This window comes from Rattus norvegicus, chromosome 8 (genome assembly GCF_036323735.1).
Source record: "Rattus norvegicus strain BN/NHsdMcwi chromosome 8, GRCr8, whole genome shotgun sequence".
In the NCBI taxonomy this organism is placed as follows: Eukaryota; Metazoa; Chordata; class Mammalia; order Rodentia; family Muridae; genus Rattus; species Rattus norvegicus.
Window position 1 is genome coordinate 76,969,723 of NC_086026.1, and position 16,759 is coordinate 76,986,481.

The 16,759-nt window shown below is 47.5% G+C and overlaps 1 protein-coding gene across 9 annotated transcripts in view; it reads right to left on the reverse strand.

Annotated features, from left to right (window-relative positions):
• The window catches only part of Tln2 (talin 2), a 421,250-nt gene that overhangs the window by 257,611 nt on the left and 146,880 nt on the right, over positions 1-16,759 (reverse strand). Inside the window, exon 1 of one of the 9 annotated variants that reach the window (XM_008766402.4) lies at positions 5,393-5,479. The exons of the other annotated variants lie outside the window; for them this stretch is intronic. The gene's annotated coding sequence lies outside the window, so the exon portion shown is untranslated. Of the gene's footprint in view, positions 1-5,392; positions 5,480-16,759 lie in introns of those variants that run through there. 9 annotated transcript variants of the gene reach the window in all.

The following is a 16,759-nucleotide window of genomic DNA, read 5'->3' on the forward strand; positions in this document are numbered from 1 at the left end:
GCTTCCTGGACTGAACAACTGCTTGGATTGCCTTCTGTTGGTAGCCAGCCATTGTTGAACTTGCTGGACCACAGTGTATGTTGTGTTCCTCTAGAGCACCCTGACTCATACACCTCTTCAGGAAACTAAGCGGGGACAGAGTTGATATTTATCCCAGCTTACTCACCATTACTAGGGAGTCCATGTCTTTGGTCCCTACTAACACTAAATGCTATGCGGCCTTGCTGGCCAGAACGTTGTCTCCTTCCCTCCCTAGCATGGATCCCTTCCCTCTCTAAGCCATAGGCCATAGTTCCTTGCCCAAGGTATATTCCTATCCCCTTTCCTCTCGTGTCTATATTTATGGCCTTTAATTAAACAATATGAAGGTACCTAAAACGTTAACACTTGGATCATGGGCTCAGATACCTTAATTTAATAGGATACAATGACATTTAAGCCAAGAGTTACAATGTAAGGACAAGGGGAGAAGATTCTAACTGCAAAGCGCCCCCCCCCATTCAGGGAGAGCACCCCTCAAAACTGCAAAGCTCTCCTCTTCAGTGAGAGCACCCTCATAACTGTAAAGTCCCCTCTTCAGTGCAAGCATCCCCCCATAACTGGAAAGCATTCCCTCCACCAGATAGTGGGGTACCATGACCCCCTCAGATCTCACTCTAAGCATCTTCCTTGCAGTCTTCAAATACCCAGGGGAAATGGCCACTTGCTTATTTCTCTGCCTCCCCTACTGATTATAACCACCCTCCCCCCACTCCCTCCCAAAGCCAGGCAGCTCTAAGTCCCATGAAGGTTTAAGAAGCCTTTCTGGAAAGTGCAGAATTTTAGAAAAAAAGCTCTGGCAAGGTAAGGTGCCTCAAGCATCTTTCAACTGCAGATATCACCATTAGAAAGTGATACCATGTGGAAGCTTTGCCCCGATTCTTTAAAAGAGGCCCTGGAAGCAGCATCATAACATGCAGGCTAAGCTGGCTAACTTCACTGAGTTCCGTACTCTCAAACGGACATTATCTGGAACAATATTGCTCATGAGAATGTGAGAAAACACCCTCCCCTCGCTGAGTAGAAAAGGCAGGCAGCTTCTCTGTACTAGTTGTATGAGTACTTAGCCCAGGAAGCAAGAAGGGATAGGGGCGAACCTATGAGAGAAAGGGGGATCTGAAAAGAAGTTAGTGAAAAAGCTTCCAGAGCAGTGGAGCTGTGGGTGTTCACTTCTACTTTTAAATTTTGTACATGTTTTCTATAAACACACGCTCAGTAGGCAGGGCGCTTGTTTAACACGCAGGGAGACACCGGTTCGATCCCTGGCACCAAGTATGGTGGTGTACGCCTATAATCACACACCAGCACTGGGGAGGTGAGACAGGAAGCTCATCATTTCAAGGTGATCAAATGATACACAATGAGTTTGAGGCCAGCCTGGGCTACTCTGCTTCAAACAAACAACAGAAAGGAAAAACTGAGACTCTGTTCCCAAGGCTAGCCATGCTGCAGGAAGCTTTAGGAAGGACCCACCACAAGGGCAGGCTTCCTCCCTCCTCAGTGTGACGCCCCTCCAATGAACCCGAAAGACCTCCAGGTCCCAGTAAAATGCTTCATGTTGTTGAACCTGCCTGACCCTGATCACCTCCGTGATTTTACCAACCACACAGGGTGTGCACCCCACTTTTCCTCGCTCACTGGAATGAAGGTACCAAGAGGGCTTGGGGTTCTGCTTTGAGTTACTCAGTCCTGGGCACATGGTCCCCCTAGATCAACACGCTGCCCATACCAAGTCAAAATCCGATGGGTCCCCCATCTGCGCCTAGTGCCACCCAGCAGGTCACAATGCACTCCATCTCACCGAAGGAACTTCTGCCACATGTTCCGTATCTCCTTAGCGGCAGTGACACAAGCCACAACTGCCCAGAGCGTGCATGCTGCCTGGCCTTTTCCTCACAGTGCTGCCAAGATGTACCGTTAGTCCCACTTTACAGGAGAGGAAAACGAGGCTTAAAACGATTAAGAAAGAGATGTACATGGCTGGCAATCAGCCCAGGGGCCCAATTTTAAACCTTAGACTTTAGCCACACAATCTGTCAAGACTAGAACCTTCTAGAAGCTGGGAGACGTCTTTCCCACTCCTTGAAAGCTGCTGGACACTGCTGTGCCAGGCAGACATGCAGATTCCAGCTGAAGACAGATTCTGAGGAGCTTCTTGGCAGAGACAACACTAACACGTGTATAAGATAACCCCAGAGACAGCTGGAAGTTCAAAGAGGCTGCCTAGCAAACAAAGCCAATAAAAATAGTTTCTTCCCCCTACCCCCAAATTAACATTTGGCTATGTAAGGAATTTAAGGCCCCATCTGTTGCCTGGATGCCCCATAATTAATTATGAAGTGGTATGTTAATTGTTGCTCTTAAACATCCATTAGCATAGAGCCCCTAAAACCTTCTACCAGGCAGAAATATCTTAAAGCTGTGTCATAGATCAAATTTCCAAAACCTCTCAGAAAGGCAGCTCATCTATCACCCTACTGTCACCCACAACGTCTTTACCTTGATTTCCATTTAAAAATCCAAGGGTCCTCTAAGTTGGGTGACTTTGCATCATTCCCAAGGTAGTAAACACTTCTAAAACTGGTTTCAGAATGTCATTAATTCCTGGCCATCAAGGGACTTCTGTCCCCTGAGTGCTATCTGGAAGCCCCCAGCAGGAAGCTCTTGTAGAGTTTAACACTTGTTAACAGCTTGTCAGGTCTTGCTGCTGGTGAATCTCTGGCAAGCTGACACACACAAATTAGCAGCTCCTGCAGGCAGGCACCCCAGCTCTTTGGGGGCCAATTACCCAGGAGACAGCTAGATATTTATCAGCACTTCTGAGTGCACGCCTGTCAATGACGGGAAAGCAGAAGCTTCCCAAGGCATGATGGACAGACAGAAGAACCATGGGGACACTGAAAGGGACAGGACACTCATCCACTCACCCTCCAACCTGGTTCAGGAATTCTACACATTAACGACACTAAGCATTAACAATGGGAAGGGTTAAAGTCTTTGTCCCCTTCCCAACTGGACCCTGCAGTTCTCTAGGGCTCTTAGAAACCCCATTCAGAGACAAATCCTAACCTAGAGCTCCTGGCTTTCCTTTATCATATCACATACTCATCAAGGCAGCTGGAGACAGCTATGATCTCACCTAATGATCCGGGTGTTGGGGGGCGGGGCGTTGGAGGCAGTTAGCAACCCTTTGGGTATAACCTGAGAGCCACAAAAATGGTACATGAGGCTAAAGTTTAAGGCACTAACTCTCTCCTGAGAACCCCATACTCACACTCTGGCATGCCTTATCCTTTCCACAAGCCTTAAAGGTGAGAGAGTCTCTCAGAGGAAAGCATGCCCACCCTCTTGGTAGCTTCAACTTCCTTCCCCGGCTCTTTTTTCTTCACTCTCTTAACCTTTGTGCTCAAAATCTCTCTATGTATTTTAAATGTCTTTTAATAAGCCCCAACTGTGCTTCATACTGGTTAAATGACCTTCTGCGTCAAAGTCAAAAATTCCAGGTTTGCCTCCATGTAGGTCAATGAAAACGCACTTGTACCACTGTGGGTGATGACCTGGAACAGTGTCTCTACCCAGGCCGGTGCTGGCCTCCTCCAGGAAAACAGTGAGCACTGAGAAGACAACACAGACGCTACATGTGAAAATGAAACAAAAGAAAAGTCCATGGGCCAGTGAGGTGTGTCAAAGGTAGAGCATGCATGAACCCCATCCACACATCAGACAGACAGACAGACAGACAGACAGACAGACAGACAGACAGACAGACAGAAGAGAGACATATAGACAGATTGTAGAATATTCCTAATGTACTAATACACTAGATCAACAAACATTTACTACTGTTGATGTTTGACCATCTGCCAGGGGAAAAAATGGCAGGTCCCTGCCTCCACACATCATACCTCCAACCCACTGAACAGACAGAGCTTTACCATACTGACCAGGTGACATATGATACACACTAGGGGCCCCTCACCCAATGACTTTTTGGAAGATACTAGTGGAGGAAGCTAAGGAACCACAGAGGTATATACCCAGGGAAGGCATGAAAGACAGACACAGAGAGAAATGACTGCTATCTGTGTGACAGCATTGTGAGAGTGGGAACTGTTAAAGATGGCTGGAAGGGATGTGACCAGGAAGAAGTGACAAGAAACTTAGCAGAGAGGCAGGTAGAAAACCAGCCACTGCCTCCCCCTGACAGCTAGTGCAGAGTGAGAGCATACTCCAGGGCAGTGGATCTCAATCAGTAGATCTAGACTCCTGGAGCTCACACAGCCCTTTCACAGCCCATCATAAATACCAGATTACTTACAGTACAATTCATAGAATCATAACAGTAACAAAATTACAGTTATCAGGTGGCAATGAAAAAAAGTGTATGGTTGGTGGTCACCACATCATGAACATCAAAATTAAAGGCTCCCAGCATTAGAAAGGCTGAGAACCGCTGCCCCAGAGACTCCAGGTGTAAGGAGCTGACTTGGTCAGCCTGGACCAAGCATCATCCCTGGGCTCCTGGCACCTCAAAGGTGTATATATACATGTGTGTGTGTGTGTATATATATATAATCTTACTTAAGAGATAGTATTTGCCAACTGCTCAGGTATTAACAGTTATAGGTCAAGTATCATGAATCTGAGGAGAAACTGGTTTTGAGGAGCTTGGAGAGAGAGGGAGAGGGAGAGGGAGAGGGAGAGGGAGAGGGAGAGGGAGAGGGAGGGAGGGAGAGAGAGAGAGAGAGAGAGAGAAGAAGAAGAAGAGGAGGAGGAGGAAGAAGAGGAGGAAGAGAAGGAGGAGGAAGAGGAGGAGGAAGAAGAGGAGGAGGGAGAGAAGGAGGAGGAGGGGGAGGAGGGGGAGGAGGAGGAGGAGGAAGAAGAGGAGGAGGAGGAGGAGGAGGAGATACATGTAAGCCTGGGCTAAGGTGTGCTGTGCTGAGCAGAGCGAGAGGGAGTAACAGGAGAGAGCAGACTCTGACAGGAGCTAATGAGTGGACAGAAAAGGACCACACTGGACTAGCAACTAGAGGGTCAGGAAAGAAGGCCTGAGGGGCCAAGCTCAGAAGGCAGAGCCCAGGGAATCCCCAAGGAGGAAGAAGTGCCTAGCTAAGTAACTCAGGGCAGCAGGTACCCACCAGACCGGGGCACGGAAAACGATGCCCTCTCTGCATGATCTGCACAAGCATGATTTCCTCTGCCTTCTGGAAAGCGCCCTGCCCACCAGTGCTTAGAAACGGTCAAGACTGTTGCTGGCATATCAGTGGCCCACACTCACTTTCCCTCCTGAAGGTTGGAGAACCTACCCACACCACATCGGTCCCTGACAGACTTTCACACAAGGTCCACTCACCTGCCAAGTGATCCCAAGGCAAAGGCCCTAAGGCAGGCATCTTAGGTATTCATTCCCACATTAGGCCCTCAGTTCCTCTGACAGCCCCAACAGTTAAGGAGAGGCTAGAGGAAGTGCAGACACACCCTCTGAGGAGGGGCCTTGGACATGGGGTGTGTTGCATTCCTGGAAAACAGGGCCCCCGCTGTAATGTGTGCAGTCAGCCCCGAGATTGGACGGCAGAGCTCTGCTTCCCATTTATTACAATATCACACTCCTACCCAGGAAACCCCACCCGAGCGTTTGTTTGGCAAGCCTTTCCTAGATTAGGTGTAAATCTTACTAGCCCTGCCACTCAAAAAATAACACGTGCCCCTAATGAAGTTGTCACAGGGAGCCCAGGCCAAGCCCTGACTTCCCTGAACCCTACTCTCTCACTTCAGGATGATGAGTTCTTTCTCCTTTCCGTCTCTACAGGAAGAGTGGGAAGTGGGAACGTTCTGTACACGTGGAAAAGCAAACGGACTGCTGTTCCTTGCTGGAAAGAACCAGGGCAGTATCCACCTTCCCTCTGGCCCCTGTAGCTCTGCTCAGTCAGCTCATGGGAAGGGCTGACTGGACTTCAAATCCCGTCATGTATTTTTAAACAGGCATTGCTCCTGACAGAGCTGTCAGCATTCCATATCTTGCTATCTGATTGCCTTTGGTATGCAATTCAGCAGGGTCTGTCCCACCACCACCACCACCACCAAATACCAAAGTAGGGCTGAGGAGTGGGGCAGGACCAAGTCCTACACAGGTAGGGAGGACATCCTCCTGAGAACTTGAAGCTTCTGATATCCAAAACAGACAGGGTGTAGGACAATTTTACTTCCAAACGATGTATGTTTAAACCAAGAAAGGACCAGTCATTTTATCTAGTAAATAAATACATGAACACCCAATAGGGGGGGCAGTGGGCTTCCCAATCCAAAGGGCCCCCATGCATACCCTGTGTACCTGCCCTATCTCCTCCACCGAAGCTATTCAGGAAATGTGCATCTGTTTCCAGGCCAAGGATCCTACACCAACCTGGGGCAACAATGAAGGCTGCAGTGAGTTGGAAAGAAACCGAAACCTTGTGGACTCATCTATGTAACAGAAGAAGAATACACTTCAGGGCAGAGAGCAGGCTGAGGGGCCAGGAGAAAGCACTGTGGCAATCTCAGCCCAGTTCACCCAATCCTGGGGCCCTTCACTTCCAAGAACAAACAAAAACCCTCCCTGTGTACCCAACTGTGTCACAGTGGGCTTCTAGTACCCCAAAGACATGTGACAAAAATAGGTTCACAGTGTGTGTCAGTCATGTGCCAACAAGGCTATCTCAGAGCCTGTGAGACAAGATGTCTCCTTGGAAAACCGAGGAACATGGGCAGCATGGTAAAGTGAGGCTAGGGTTAACATGAAATGAATCTGGTGAAAGGTCAAAAAGGGTGGGGTCTGCCAGAGAGCACTCCCAGAGTCAGGTCTCCAGCATGGATGAGGAGGGTAAGAACGGTGGAGCTGAGCACAGGGAAGGTAGATAGTCCCGCTATGAAGCAAAGCTTTCTCCCACAATTCTTCTGGGCTCTGTTCATATTCATTGGCCTCCATTACATAGACCACAGCCCACACAGACTTGGGAGAGGCTCCCTTGGCAGCCTCCCCTGCCTCTAATTCCAATGATTCTAGTCAGAGCAATCCCTGGGGAAGGCTCCAGAGCTCTTAACTGCATGCTGACAGACAACAGGAGAGAGGTGCTGAGGGACTCCTCCACACTGCCTCCTTCCCACTAGAAGCATCAATCTAAACAGAAAGGCAATGTTCCTTCAGACACATTTAAACAGGATGCACAATGGGAGACCGCAGAATACACCACTGCCAAGAATGGACTGTCCAAGGATGGCACTGCTCACAGTGGGCTGGGCCCTCTCGCATCAACCACCAACCTAGAAGATGCTGATCCAAAGACACACACACAGGGCGATCTGACGGAGGGGCTCTTCCTTTGAGGCTCCCTCTTCCCAGGTGGGTCAAACTGACACTCAGGGGCAGCCACCACCTTCACGAAGAAACTGCTTTTCTTTTGTCTTTTGTCTCAGGGGTCCACTCCAACTATGAACCTGTGAGGGATGAAGAAATAAATGCCTTGCCTTTTTCTACAGGACTTACCTCCTAAACTCAGTAAAAGAAAGGTATTAGAGGGTAGAGTAGTGAAAAAAAAAAAAAAAAGAAACAAGTGGTCTCTTAAGAAGCTTAGAATTTATCAAAATAAATACAATATGCTTGTAGTTGACCCAATCAAATGTTTGCATCCTCCAGAGTTCCACAATGGGTAGCTGGGGGAGAAAATTGTTTCTAAACGCCACACACAGGGAAATTCTCCTTGAGAAATGCAATTGAGGTGGAATGCAGAATGCCCGAAGTTCTACAATCAAGGTCAATGTTTCTATCACAGTCGACGGAAACAAGCAAGCAAGTCACAGGAACGGTTTCCAAAGCTTTTGTGGAAGTTTCTCCCACACAGGGAATTCTATTCTGTAGTCTAGGAAGCAGCAGATCCCCAACAGCAAAGCTACTCCAGGTGGAACAGGACCTGGAGACCACAGCCCGGCAGGCCTGCCTGAGAGGCCTCTACAGGACTCTGGGGGCCACAAAGGCTGTCACAGCATCAGGACTCAGAGCCATTGGGATAAACAGAATCTGAAACCATGGTAATCCTAGACAGTACAGTCTATTCACCAAAAAGACTGTTTACAAGGTATTAGGGCTACAATTTAAGCCTTTTTTCTGACTACATCTGCCCCTCTTGGATCTTTGACATGGCTACCCCCTGACATCAAGGTGCCAGAGCCTTGGGGTGGCACATGACACATCTTGCGTGCTGTTCTCTCCTTTTATATGGAGTTCTTCTTCACTGTAAATTCGCTCCCTTAATGCAGCCCCCCAACTCCCTTCAGAGGGACGGCCTGTTGTGCAAGCATGAGGACCTTACAATCCCCAGGGCATGACTAGAAAGCAAGGCATGGCGGCACAGTGGTGGGGTTGAGTGGACAGAGACAGGAGAATTGTCAGGGCTTGCTGACTGACTGAGGAACTTGGTTTCAAGGAAATATGACAGGAAGAGATAGAGCAAGACACCTGGCATCCTCTTCTGCACGTACATAAACAACACTGCTGCAAATGTATACACACACACACACACACACACACACACACACACACCTACAAACATACATATACACAAAGATACATACACACATCATATATAATCATACATGAGAGAGAAGAGGGAAAGAATTTTTTTTTCCAAATGTACCCTGGACCCTTTAATATCCTCAACATCCACTCAAAGAACTTCTGGGGTCCTGCTAGAAGAGTCAAGGTACCAAGTTATCATGTCCAAGATAGCCCCATGTGGGCCTTAGTCTTCCAGGCCTGTCTCAGAAGAAGAAGCCAATGCCTGCAGAAAGGGCTGCTCAGCAAACATCCCCTTAGCCCAGTCAATAGCACCATCACAGTCTTCTCCTTTCCAGCCATGACCTTCCTGGTTTGTTTCTAAATGCTGAACAGATAACCGGGGCCCTTTCTAACTTCTCATCCTACCAAGCCAGGAGCAGCCCTCACTGGTCAAGGTCTACAGCTCTCCCAGGTTACCATGGATCACAACCGTAGCGTTTTCGTCTTTCCCAGAGGCACTGTGAGTAAGTTACTCTATAAAACTGTAAGTCTGAATTCTAGTTCTTTTTTTTTTTTTTTTTTTTTTTTTGGTTCTTTTTTTTTCGGAGCTGGGGACCGAACCCAGGGCCTTGCGCTTCCTAGGTAAGTGCTCTACTGAATTCTAGTTCTTAAAAGACTCAAGTAACATTCTGTATGTAGTGTCAACAGCTGGTACAGCATGGTCCCCAACCATGGGACCCCATAAATGGGAATTCTCACAGAGTCTCTACCAGTCCCTGGGTTGTCGGACACGTACATAAAAGCAGCCCTCTGCTCTTGGACAAGAGCTAGAAGGCCACGAGGATATTAAAGAACACCTCACATTTTGATCATTCCATGGACAGCTATTGTACTAACTTTGGTCAACCATGACCCTGGATTGTATCTACTCACAGCATCTGACTGTTCACTACTTTTATACTTGAACAGGAAGTTTTCACCATCCTGTATATAGAGAGGGAAAATAAAATAAAGTAACAAAAAGTGTATATGTTATATTTTATAGCTGTAAAAAATCCGATTGAAACATATTTGTTACAAGGGGCAGTAAAGGTCACTCAAAGGACCCAGGTTTGACTCCCAGAGCCCACGTAACAAATCACTCCAGCCCCAGGGGAAGCGACACCCTTGCCTGGCCTCTTAAGAGCACCAGGCAGAAACTCACATGCAGGCAATATATCCATACACATAAATTTAAAACAACAAACAAACAAACAAAGCCCCACGCATCCAGGGAAGCTATTTAATTTACAATTCCAGGTCATAGTTCATCAGAGAGGGGAAGCCAAGGCAGGAACTCACACCCACAGTCAAGATCAAAGAGATCATGGATCCTTCTGTGCTCCCTTGCTGCTGCCAACTAGCTTCCTCTACTCCCACATGCACCAGGGCCAGCCCGGGAAATGGTATGCTCACAATGGCCTGGGTCTAACTACATCCAGACAGTCTCCCACAGACCAAAACGCTTCAGATAAATCCTCAACTGAGGTGGCCACTCAGGTATTTCTAGGCTGTCAAGTTGACAGTTAAAGCTCAGGATGGGTCAACTGGATTTGTTTGTCATGGCTGCTCCTGTCCTCAAAGGTCCACAGGTGTGCCACAGGTAATGATGAGGTTACAGACAGAGGGATAAATTCTCAAACACCGAATCTGTGATTGAGAATTAACTATGTGTGTTAAATTTATTGAACATAATCTTCAAATGATAGCTCAAAAGCAGGATAAAACCACAGGCTATAAAAATGTTCGTCTCTGCTAAACAAGCACTTCTCAACCACAAGCCATTTCACTCCCCAAGGGACATCTCGCAACACCCAGTGACATTTGTTTATTGTCAAAGCTGGGTCTAGTACATAGAGCAAAGGTGTGACAGTTCACTCAACAGTGAAGAATCACTTAATTGCAATCGTCACCAGGATCAAGATTGAGAGCCACTGCAATAACTGTCCCACTAATGTCAAAGTTTTACAAGTGTGGCTTAGGGGACTGGAAAGATGGCTCAATAGCTAGGAGCATTTGACTACTCGGCTAGAGGATCTGTGTTCAGTTCCCAGAACCACACGGTAGCTCGCAACCACCTACAACTTCAGTTCTCGGGCACCTGACAGCCCCTGGCCTCTGTAGACACCTGTATGCATGAGGTACGCATAAAATCACTCTACCACATACGTGTACATAAATAAAAAACCAGTCTTTTTAAAAGACTGTAAATTTTAGTGTCTTCAATCACCTCCACTGTGCTATCTAACAATAATGTCCAGGATGAAATGACCCCATTTCATGGCTAGGTGCTTCATGATCTAATGAGCTAATAATCTTCGCAGGTGTATCACAGACACAAAAGAGTTACAGGCTGTGTTGAAGGAACCGGAGAGGTGGTACAATGGTTAAGAGTCTGCACTGCTTTTGCAGAGGCCCCTGGTTCTGTACCCAGTACCCACAGTGGGCATCTCGCAATCACTCTAGATCCACAGGTATCTGACTACCAAAAGCACCTGCCTTCACAGACACATAGCCCCATCCCATATATAAATAACATAAAATAGAATCTTTTTTTAAAGTAATATGAAAACATGTGGGGCTAAGAATGCAGCTCAGTTAGCAGAGCACTGGCCTAACATGAACTAAGCCCTGGGCTTCATCATGAATACCATAGAAAACCAGGTTGGTGGTGTAGGCCTCAGCGCTTGGAAGGCGTGGCAGTTCAAGGTCCTTATCAACTACAGAGCAAGCTAGAGGAAAGCCTGGAAAACAAGAGGCTCTGGGGAGGGAATGAGAGAAGAGGGGGAGGGAGAGGGAGACAGGAAGGGAGGGAAGGAGGGAAGGAGGGGGGAAGGAGGGAAGGAAGGGGGAGGGAGAGAAGGAAGGGAGAGGGAGGGAGGGAGAGGGAGGGAGAGACAGAGAGAGAGAGAGAGAGAGAGAGAGAGAGAGAGAGAGAGAGAGAGTTCTTCAGTTACTTCCACTGTGTTATAATAGAGACTCAGTACTTCCAACAATGATACAATGAATTAGTTTAAAATCTAGTTCTTGCTTTCACTACCAGGTCAATAAAACATGTAAATAAAAAACATATTGCATACTGTCCCCAAGCTAGAGAATGCAGCTCATTCCTGAGGAAATTTCAGAGTAAGGCAAGAACAGTTAGAGGAGATTCCCCATGGTTGCCCTTCCTGAAGTGGGAAACTAAAAATGCCTTGCTATGTCTTATGAGAATATACAGAGGCACAATTTGAAGACTATATTCAGAGGTAGAATTTAAGCATGCGTGCACACATGCACAGGCGCACGCGCATGCACACACACACACACACACACACACACACACACACACACACACCATGTCCTTAACTGCACAAATGCTCACACTCCTTCACTGCTCCCCTGTGTGAATTCAGCCTGTCACAAAGCCTGAATCTATCATATTTTCAAAATACCAAGTCAAGCAATTTGTGGAGTAGCTTCCAAGCTTCCTCAAGAGCATTGCAGACTCTGAGCTCAGACAGTCAGGGTAAACCATCCCACTGGAAGGCAGACTGGCGAGGAGAGACGACCGAGGCTGGACTCTGAATGCTGAGTTGTTTGACTCGAGCCAAGTCGTTATGCTCAGTCACTTTTTTTCTTAAATGATGTTTTGGTTCAACAGTGTGAAAATATCCCGATGATACTGCTTCCTGATTTATGTATGCGGTATCCGAAATCATATGCAATGCTGGCTCATGTCTCCCCTTCCTGACAGCTCCACTTGGCCAAGCAGACCTGTGTGACCTGTCCTCTCCTTAGGCCTCCTCTGGCCATTTTCTCCAGTTCCTGCTGTCCCTCTCTGCAGTCTACACTTGCACCCCTTTCCTCGACCCTCCTAGTTCCGTATCTGAATTCGGTACCAAAGACCTCCTACCTTTGAGATCAGCAGCACAAGCTATGGTGTTGAGAGCAAAACCATAACTCATATACCATATTCCCAGCACACGGACGGAAAGGCACAGATGGGTGGTGCAGGAATCCAAGTTTAAGTTGCACCTCCCAGCTTTACTAATAACTGTCTCCTGAGCTCAGAATAACACACAGGCCTCCCTAGAACCGACTCTTAGCATTCGTGACTCATTACCATCCAACCTCTGCTTTGCACGTCCGCCCAGTGACCTGCCCCATCCTTCAACACATTTTAAACATCACCTAAACTAGGAACTGCCACCCACTCACATCTCTAGTCAGACAAGCACCTCTTCTAAATTTCCACAGCATGTAACATACAATATACCACATATACCACCGCCACCACAAAAGCATTCTCAGAGTCCCCAGTCAGGTTGGACACTCAGGCTTAGGAATTACACACCAAAGGTGGATTCCCATGTGGTAGCCAGTATAGTTCCTGACTCACTGGCTAAAGGTGGGTGGGTGGGTGGATCAAAGAATGGCTTTTGGGAAACTTAAGCATCTAGACACTATTTACTGTTAATATGAATTAGTGGAAGATCCTCAGTGGGTTTCAGGAAATCCAGCCAAATGACAATGTTTGCACAAACCCAACAAGGATATGAAAGGGAGAATGAAGACAAAAGGAAAATTTGGTTCTCAGAGACTTTCGCTGGTTATGTGCAGACAGGGTCAAGGCGTTGTCCACTCTAATTCTCATGGCCCTAAACACCACCCTAAGAGGCTGAACCACCTGTCTGTACAATGGCCCCTCCATTCACCATGGTTATTAGCTTTTTGCCACAGCAATGTGGAGACATAGGCAGAGTAAGGAAAAACAAGAGGATCATGTTGCAGTTTGAATAAAAATGGTCCTCAGAGGCTCATATATTTGACTGGTTGGTCCTTGGGGAGTGGCGCTGCTTGGGGGATTAGGAGCCGTGGCCTTGCTGGAGTAGGTGTGTCCCTGAGGCTGGGCTTTAAGGTTTATAAAGTCCAAGCCAGACCCAGTGTTATCTATTTGTGCCCCCCTCCCTGCAACCTATGGCTCTGGATGTTGAACCCTCAGCTTCTTCTCCAGCACCACGTCGACCTGTGTGTCGCCATACTCCCTGCCAACATGATAATGGACTAAACCGCTGAGACTGTAGGCCAGCCCCAATTAAATGCTTTTCTTATTAAGTCAATTTGAGAGAGAGAGAGAGAGAGAGAGAGAGAGAGAGAGAGAGAGAGAGAATGAGGAATGTGTACACCCACCATACACATGCAGAGACCAGAGGAGGACACTGAGTATCTTTCTCTCTCACGCCCTTCCTTATTGATTTCAGACAGGATCTATCACTTAACCACAAACAGTTTCAGCTAGGCGGGCTAGCCAACAAGCTCTCAGAGTCTGCCTGTCCCCCCTACCAATTCTGGATTACAGGAATGTACAGCCACGCCTAGCTTTGTGCCTAGCTAGGGATTTGAACTCAGGTCCTTGTGCTTTCATAGCCAAGAACTCTTAACCACTTCTCTGATATCAAACCTCTTGTCATGCACGCATGCGCGCGCGCGCACACACACACACACACACACACACACACACACACACACACACACACACCTTTCTGACATGAGCTTTTCCTATTCACTCAGAACCTATGTAAACTCCCTGTTCCAAGAGTTCATATGTTGTTCCCAGACATCCATCCCCCATCTGTCCCCAGCTCCACAATGGTATGTCTAATGAGGCCTGGCATAGTCTTTTTTCCCTTAGTCTTTCCATCATCCAAATCCTGCCTGGGCTGGAGTCCTAATCCTCGGAGGGCAGACATCCAGGACTGTGGTCTTCTGGTCCTCTCTGAGTTCTGACCTAAAGAATGCTCTCGGCACTAGCTGCCATCCTTCAATCATCTTTGGGCTGAGTACAGTCCCGAGCTGGAAACTTGTAACCCAAATGCAAATGACCACTTGAATAATGTCTTGGGATTATCAGAAAAACCATAAGTCCTGCTCCGACTAATTTTAACTGTGGCTTACAACCCCGAACCTTGCCAGCCATCCCCTCTTCCTTTGAATAGCAATACAGAAGATGGAAAGTAATTTTTAGATGCAGGGTATTTCAACATCACACTTCTGGCCGTGGACTTGCCACATTTCACGACCAGACTGGCAGGAACAGCTGGCTGAGGAGCAGACATTTATCAGGCTACTTTCCCATTGCTGAAGTCCTTCCAGTGGAGAGGCAGAATAGCTTGGTGTGATTCATAGTGTTCCAACATCTGCATAGAATCATCCTGGAGTAACAGAAGGGGGTTTGGGGGTCAATGAGAAAACAGCCCACAGGGCATCAGGATCCACTTCCAAGGTAGTTTCCATCCCCTTTCCTAAATGTGGTTTCTGGTTCTTCAGAGCCTCAGGACACATTCCTGTGAGATTTAAGTGAGGAACAGGAATAAACAGAAGGTGGTCAGGGCAGAGATGGGCAGTAGACGGTGAGGAAGGAGTTATGATGATACCCTCCCACCTTCTGTGTTCGTGTTCTCTCTCTCTCTCTCTCTCTCTCTCTCTCTCTCTCTCTCTCTCTCTCTCTCTCTCTCTCTCCTTCCCTCTCCCCTCCCCCCTCTCTCTCTGACAGGGTCTTATGTGGCCTAGGCTTGCCTGAAACTAGCTATGCTACCCAGTGTGACTTTGAATGTCTGACCCTTCCACGTCCTCCTCTTGGGTGATAAGATTACAAGCCTGTACCATCACAGCAGCATTCAACACTGGGGACTGAACACAAAGCCCCATGCACACTAGGCAAGCACCCCAGCAACTGAGCTAAGTCTCCAGTCACTGGATAAATGCCATTTCCAATGAGGATAATAAGAGAAAGTATTATGACAGAGGGGTGTGTGTGTGTGTGTGTGTGTGTGTGTCTGTGTGTGTGTACGGACACACTCACAATGGACAATTGTGTGTATGTATATGCATATGTATGTATTTACATACAAGTAGCAAAGATACTAATGCAGTCATAGGACATTATCTTGGCCACTAAATATCCAATCCTTCTGTGTATGTGGAGGACAGCTCACTTAAGCAACAAAAGATTTCTGACATCCTATTTAGGGTCTGTATTAACCACACCTGGACATAATTTTATACACGTTAGAAAAATGGAAAGAGTACGGGATGAGATTCAAACACTGTCCTGAATAATTCAGAGTAAATCAATACCTTGTAAATCTGAATAAACAATAAAGGACTTTGCCCTGTCTCCCTGTAATCCCTGCCTTCCACTGAATGCTGTCTCCATGCTCTCTTCCTTCACTGGCGCTGTCCTTCTCCAAGGTCCTCCTGGGTGCTGAATAGGCTGCCTGAAGAGGCTGGGAAACTAACAACACTGCAGACTGAGGGCCTGGCAACCAGTACACTGCCTCTTTACATGCTCCTCATATCACACCACTCTGAGGAGATATTTTCTCCTGGGAACCAGGGGTGGGGCTGACTGGAAACACTGCTGGAGCTGACACCCTGCTCTGAAGACTCTACACCTAGACTTGGGCACAAGAGCAAGCTTTTAAGCTTGGAAAAGTATCTCTTGAGCAGGCACTCAGGGCACTACCTCCTCTGACAAATCCCTTGGCAGTTCACAGCCACGGGACAAGAAATGAAACCTCAGAATGAATGTGGCGAAAAGAGCAGGCTGAATTCAACAGATACAAACCAACCACCCACCACTAGTAAAATCTCAAGTCCCACTCTTCCCTACATCTTAGAATCCAAGCTTAGCAAACCAGCCATGCCACAGTGCTCCCGCCCAGCTGCTTCCCATGCAAAGCCCTCAGTAAGACCTGATGCTCATAAAGCCACATGGTGTGGAACATTTTCTCCTGTCACCAACAGACCCACAAAGCTCCTTCTACACAACTAGATGGGATGACATCAGTACTCCCATCTTCCTTGGGGTCCACTAGGCAAGCCTGCCACACCACACAGTCGATGACTTGTCCTCTCAAGAAGCAAAAACAGCTTCAAACTGCCATCAACTTTTCACTTTTCCAGAATGTTTGAGTCTACTGAATCGCCTACATACACATCTGGTCGCACTGCCTCACAGATGCAAAGGAAAGGGCACCAAGTTCAAAGCCCTGGGTTGCAACACCCCCCCCCTCCAACCCAGACGGTTTTCTAGAACTGACAAACAGGTCTGGGATACATAACCCCCCCCTGTTGGGTGGGTATCCATTTTCTAAGTATTTACTGAGT